This window comes from Urocitellus parryii, chromosome 9 (genome assembly GCF_045843805.1).
Source record: "Urocitellus parryii isolate mUroPar1 chromosome 9, mUroPar1.hap1, whole genome shotgun sequence".
In the NCBI taxonomy this organism is placed as follows: Eukaryota; Metazoa; Chordata; class Mammalia; order Rodentia; family Sciuridae; genus Urocitellus; species Urocitellus parryii.
The window spans coordinates 38,086,958-38,094,087 of record NC_135539.1 but is presented as its reverse complement, the minus strand read 5'-3'; positions in this window follow the sequence as shown (position 1 = coordinate 38,094,087).

Sequence of the window (7,130 nt, the reverse complement as noted above, 5' to 3'; positions counted from 1 at the left end):
TGCAAAGATCAGAGGCCCTCCTCCCAAAGGATCTCAGAACCAGGCATACAATAGGCACTCAATGAATGCAGATCATGTGCTCACACTTGAGCCTGGGGATGAGAAACAGGTATCAGCTATGTGAGCAAGACAGGCGTTGGGATGTGGGCTGCAGATACCAAAGCCTCAAGAAAGTTGCTGCTTCCAGCCTGCAGCTGGGGCTGGGGGATAGATAGATACACAGACCCCACGCCAGAGAGAACAAGGCGACATAGACACAGAGACAGCAAGAGACAGGGGCAGTGCTGGGAGAAGTTATAAGAATTGTCTCCTGAGCAAAGCAATCCTTATCTGTTGTAGAAGATTCAGAAAACACGCCAAGAGGAGGAGGACAAGTCCAGTTGGTGTGCTTGTGACACTCACTGAAGTGTTTGACATAAAGATGAAATAAGGTCACCCGCCCATGGCCTGTGGCAGCAAGTCCAAAGTCCTCTGTTGAGTGTCACGTACCCTGCAGGCTTTCCAGCACCTGCACGTGGCAGTTTTTGCAAAATGTGGCCACCAGGCTGGGTGATCTGCTCTTTCTCCAGCCTGTGACTTAAGGGCTGGAGGAGGAGCAGGCAGGCGCGTGGTGCAGTGGCAGGTCTGTGGCCAGGTTGGGGAAGCAGTTGGAGGACTGCAGGCGTGGGAGGGAGGAGTACAGAGGCCAGTCACACCCTGAGCACTCTGGAGGCCTCGTTCTGCTGCCCCTGGAGCTGTACAGTGCACAACAGGCACCACCATCCGCTCATCCCTGGCCACCTGAACAAGAATACACTGGGGGAGGCTGAGCCTCACCTCTCACCCAGCCTCATTGGAGGTGCCTCCTCAGGTGTCCTCTCCCTGCTCGGCCCTCCCTGGCCCCACCACTCCTTTGGCCAGGTCTCAGTGCTCTGCAGACCCCACCCTTTCCCAGGCTCATTCCAGCACATGAAAGTGCCCTGTCAGCCACCTGCCTCACTCAGTCCAGAGCCAGGACCCCAGGGGGTGCCCACCAGGCCACCCTCTCTTCCTCCCTGGCTGCTGCCACCCTCCATTCATCCCACTTAAATCAGCAGCCTCCTTGGGGACCCCAGAGATGTCCACACACACCCCTTGTCCTTGCATGGGCTTGTGGCTCTGCCTCCCCTCCCCCTACAGCACTCTTGAACTCCTGAACACGGGGTGCCAGGCCCTCCTGTCACTCAGCCTGGACCCCCACACAGACCACTCCCACTAGCCTCCCATCTGACCAAAGCAGAAAACTTGTCACCTCCCAGACCTGCTCCCCCTCCACACTCACTGTCGCATTCCTCCTCCCCATGTCCTGGACCTTGTTCAGACAGGTCCCTGCCCCCACCACGTCCACCAACCCACTCTGGCCAAGGGTGCCCTGCTTCATGCTGCCATCAACCTGTGGTTCTGGGCCAGATCTGAACAGTGTCTCCTCCTGTGGGACCCCACCCGGGTCCCCTCCGCATCCTGGACTTCTACCCTCTGTTACTCTCCCTCCCTTGGCAACCACATGGCACTAAATTCACACCCTTGTGACAGATCCCAAGTGTCCACTCCTGGCCTTTCCAAGTGGCTCTTGTGCCCAGCACCTCCCTCACGGCTCCTGCGTGCCTCCAGCTCAACTTCTCCCAAACTGAACTTTTAACTCTGGGCCCCAAACTGCCCACCACAGCCCCACACGCTGCCCCACGCACTGCCCACTGGCCGCTCACCTCCTGGCCCTGTCCTGCCTATGTCCAGTCCAGGGAGGTCGGGAACTCAACCTTCAGGACACCTCCTGGGCCTGCACCGCACGCCACCTCCTTGCCAGCCTTGTCCCTACCCCATCTTCTCTGCCTGGATTTCTCCAGGAAGCTTCTCAAATGGCCTAGCTTCTGCCTGGCCTACAGTCCAGCCTCAACACAACTCAACCAGGCAGTGAGGCTGGGTCCCTTGCTCAGATTGCAAGAGCACAGTCCCGGCACTGCCACTAGTCCTGAGCTCCCTGGCACCTCCTTCTGCGCTCCCACCTTGAGCCTTCCTCCTGGCCACTGCCCAGGAGACCCCTTCTCCCAAGTGCCTGCCTGCTTGCCCCACCCCCTTCAGCTTTCACTCAAGTGTCCAATCCTAAGGCCTTTCCCCAGCCACTGGTCCTCACTACCCCACCTGCTCTGCATCATCTGACACTCAGGAGAGCCCTGTGAGGTCAGGACTGCCTGCCAATCCCTGCGGTGTCCCCAACAGCCGGCAAAGCACCATGCACAGAGCAGGTGATCAGCGAAAGCGTGGACGGCCAAGCCCCCACGCAGAGGCTCACAGTCTGGTGGGGGAGATGGGAGCAAATGACCTGATTTGGGGTTTTCTCCTTCTCCAGGCAACCCTGTAGGCGGGGAAAGCCCCACCTCCTAGTCCATGTGAAGCACCTAGATGTGTGGCACCTAGATGGTGGACCTTGTGCAGGCCAGAGGGCATGGGATGTCTTTCCAGGGCGGGAGACATGAGGACCCACAAGATAAACAGGGGAGGGACAGGACAGTACCCCAGCCTCTACCCTCTTCACCTTCCTCATTGTGGCTGGCGAGATAGAGGTTCCCGGAGGGGCAGAGGCCTCCTGTCCAGCCAGGCAGGAGCCCTGGTCAGCGTGGAGGAGGGCTGGGGAGCCCTACTGTGGGCAGGACTTCCAGGTCAGACAGCTTCAGCCTCCACACGCCCCTCTCAGAGGTGATGCAGGGGCCTCTGGGGAAGGAGGGAATCGCAACTCGTCACTGGCAGGACAGGACTAGAAGCATCGCTCATCTCCGCAGCAGCCCTGGCCCACCCACCCACCCACCCACCGCTCTGCTCCTGGAGGCTGCGCTAGCAATGGCACCCAGAGGGGCTCCAGTGGGGTGGGGCGCGGTGGGGCAGGGCCTGCAGAGTGACCCCAACGAGCCCAGTGGGGCGGTGACCACACACGTGCAAGTGCAGCGGGCCTGGCAGCACCTGGGTCCACAGAAGAGGGCGGACAGAGGGGTGTGAGAGGAAGTCCCCCGTGGGCAGCACTTCCTGCCGGACCTCTCAGAGCCCCCATTTCCCAATGAGCCCCAGGAGGCAGCTCTGCTGCACAGTGGTTCCCCAACTGCCTGGCCCACAGCTCCCTGTGGATGGCTGGGGGTCCCACCAAGTTCACCCTGGAGCGCTTACAGGAGGCTTCCCCATCTCCAAGGCCACTCAGGCATCCTGGACAGCAAAGCTGGCTCTGGGCCCGGACAGGAGAGAGCGTGGAAGCCATGACACCCATGTTAAAGGGCCCCCCATTAATTAATTAGGCCCGATGCATAATGCAGGCCACCCTGGGTATATTAATAGCATATTTCGGTGGCGTGCTGAGGGTAGTATACTTTCTTGTCCGACGCTTCACAAATAATTCATGACCCTGCTCCTCCCGGCCGCCAGGAGAAGCTGGCCAGTGCTCGGGCTGGGGCTGCGGGTTGCTTCCAACAGCCAAATTTTACATTTCATTATAAATGGTTTTGCTGGGCCTGTCGGCAACTTTTACATTTCCATCCACTTTATTATTAATGGCTTTCCTGAACTGTAGCAGCCCAGCATCGCGCACAATGCGTTATAAATATTTGATCCGGCATCTATAGTCCGCCATTTATCATTTATAACGGGTTACAAAAACATTATAAAACATTTACCGCACATTTATAGATCATTTTCGGCTACCACGACGATGTGTTATAAATACATTATTAATCCTCCTCACGCCATTTATAGGAACCCCTTGTAATGGGGCCTGGCCTGTCACACTCCCAGTAAACAGAGCGCACAGGGCTGATGAAGGGGTCACCAGGCAACAGGACCCAGCGGATGGAAGCAGCTCAGCCTGCTCTGATTGCTGTGTGTCCTTGGCCAGATTACAGCGTCTCTCTGTTCATGTAATAATGGAGGCCAGGGCTGAGCAGTCCTCACAGCCACTATGCTAAAGCTCAGGTATTATCTTTATGCCCGTTTTACAGCTGCATAGGTGAACTGGCAAGCACCCTGGTGGCCTAGACTGTCTCGGGGTTGCCCACACCACTCTGACTTCAACCTGGCTGCCCCTCAGCTCCTGCAGCCATAGGCTTTGGCTGGAATCTGGACTGTGAGCCCCGGGGACACAGACGGTAAGTCAACCAGGGACCTAGCTCCCCCTCCATAGCACCTCCACTCCAGCTCAGCCTCCTAGGACCTGTGTCCTCAGGACTCGTGGCATCAGTAGGAGCCCAGGGCTAAGAGCTGCTGCTGGCCAGCTGGCCTGGGCTCTGCAACCAGAAGTTCTGCCCTGACTGCCCTGTGTGTGGCCTCAACCTCGCCCATTTTAGGAGTGCGTGGCTCCTCCCCGACTCCTGCCCCTCTGGACCCTGGTCTCCCCACCTGGAGCAGCTGGAGCCTGACCATTTGCTCCCTACTCACCTCTCAAGGTCCACGCCACTTCCTTGAGCAGCCTTTCCTGACTGCCCAGGCAGCGCTGGCACTTCCAGTGCCCAGACAGAGGCCTGTGGCATCCAACCTCTCTCCGTGGTCCCAGCTGGCCCTGGCACTGGGAAGGCGCCCTTTTGGGTCTGGACCCTTGAGGGGCTTGGGAAGACAACTAGGGCTTCTGGCTGCCCTGCCCGTCCTCCCCAGAGCTTCCTCACAGATCACCTCCCAGGAGGGCAGGGCCGAGGTCCCTGGTGGCCTCCAGCACACCCCACCCCAGACACCCAGAATGACCCCATGCCCCTAGCCAGCTCCTGCTAGGGTCAGAACTTTTGAGCTGCTTATGGGAAGAAAGGGGAGGGGCAGCATGGGACCTGGGACCCGCAGCCTCCCACCTGCTCCCCACCCCTCCTGTGACCCTGGGCCAAAGTGGGGGCCTCCCTGCCCTCATCTGCAATGTGGGACCAACGCCAGCCTCCTAGGGCATGTGCCAGGGAAATCTCATGGGTGAAGCTCAGGGCCATCTGCCTGGAGCGTTTGAAGTCCACCCAGGACTGAAAATGAAACCCAAAGGCCTACTCTGAGGCTGTGAGGGAGCCATGTGAGCCGTCAGGTGGCAACACCTCACCTGTCCCCCCCCACACACCTGAGGAAGCCCAGAGCTGGCCAGGCCACAGGGAGGGGCAGGCTGCAGTGCTGCCCTTGGGCCCCGCCTGTGCGCAGTTCAGCACCCACTGGCCTCCTCAGAATGCAGGGGACCCTGGGCTCTGCTGACCCATGTGAGGGGGACCTCGCCACAGCAGCACCACTGGAATATGCCATCCTGGAAGAGATGGCCACCTAATGCACCGGGGTCCTGTCGGGGGCCCCCATGGCTTGTGCTGGGGGTTCAGTGAGGGTGGCATGGGGAGGAGTTGGACAGGCAGAGGGTATGGACTGCACCAGCCTTGGCGGCCCTGGGCCTTCCCACATTCTGCATGACCATCCAGGGCTGGTGCCCTCTTACCACCTCCACACCTTGCCCTTGAAGCCCCCGCCACCCCACCCCCAACCAGATCTTCTGCTTACAGGTTTGAATCCACCATGGATTTGCCCACACAGGCTCAGAGCTCCCTTCCAGTCCTGCCCAGCCCTGCAGAGCCCTCCCCGCCTGAGACAGACCCTGAAGAGGCCTCCTCTTTGCTGTGGCCATGCTGGGCCATCCTCCAGGGGCTATCAAAGCTGTCCACCTGGTGTGAGTGCCAGGTGCCCTGTCTGCCCTGGGTACCATAAATGGGAGCATCAGCACCCTGGGAGCGGGGAGCACCTCTGGCAGGCACACTGTGTCCTTGCTCAGCACATGTGCTCCTCACCTGAGTGCCCATGGCCTGCCACCCTGCACCTGGCCTTTCACAGGGATGTCTTGGCTTAGCTGCCCCCTCTGCCTTGTCAGGCTGGTGTGCAGGCAGCGCATCCATGAGCGGGAAATGGACTCCAGAAAGGGAACTGAGACTAGTCCTCGGTCCTGAGCCTCCAGCCCCTTCTCCTCCCAGTGCATGGGTGCCATGAGCTGCTCTGAGCCAGGCTCAGCAGTGGCCCGTGGCTTGCCAAGGCTGCCCCTTCACCCACCAGCCCCAGGAGGCCCTGGAGCCAGCCTTGCTCCACCTCCTGGGGCAGCACACAAGCTATGCCAGCAGGTGACCAGGCTCTGAAGGAACCCCCCCCCCAGGGAGGGAAGGTCGAGTTTGGGTTTCAGTGGCAACAGGACTGGGGTGCTAAACAGGGAGAGAAGGCTCTGCTGGTGACACTCTTGGTACACACTGACCATCCCAGAGTCATGTTCTGGCCTGTGGGGCAAAGGCCCCAAGCTTAGGTCTGGGGGAGGCAGCCTGGCCACCAGGACTGGAATCTGGGCAAAGGGGACACAGTGGGCTCCAAGTTCACACCATCAGATGGGAGTGGACCACACCCCCCCAGCCAGGACTGGATACTTCTGTCCTGAGACTGGGTAAGTACAGGGACACTGAGGGGCACTCACTTCACATGCTGCCCACTGTTTGTGTGACACTGCACACACCCTAGGACTGGGAGGTGTCCGCATCACTGCCCAGCATGAGGCACAGATGGCCCCTCCCCTCAGCACAAGCCACCAGGCCCTGAGCCCAGCAGGACCAGTCCTGGGGCCTCTGGGCTCTTTCTCCCAATGCCAGGGGCAGCCCTGCCCTTCATCAGTTGGTGACCTGGCCCCACCCCCCACCTCCCTGTGCGACAGACACCAGCATGGCCTGGCCAGGTCTGAAGCAGCAGCGAGTGCTTCACGAGCACCTGCTTCGTGTCAGGCCTGCACAATGCCTGTGTCCACGGCCCCCGGCCCTCCCCTTCTGTCACACATGGAACACGTGCAGTAAGCCAGGAGCCAGGGGAGGCCAGGTCCAAGGTGGACCAGGACGAGGCCGGGCTGCTCCAGCCTTGGGATGTCTTCAGGCCTTGGTGGGATGCTGGCCTGCCCAGCGGGAGGCCCCAGCTTCCTGTCTCTGCTGCTGCCGCTACAGCCTGTTTCCCCCCTGCATGCCCATGGCATCAGGAGGGGTAAATGCTTTAGACAGAGTGATAGGGACACAGACGTGGGCTCCAACCTCAACTTCCCCACCACCATGGGCTCCAGCCTCAACTTCCCCACCACCATGTCCTCGCTGCCTTCTCAAGCTTCTGGG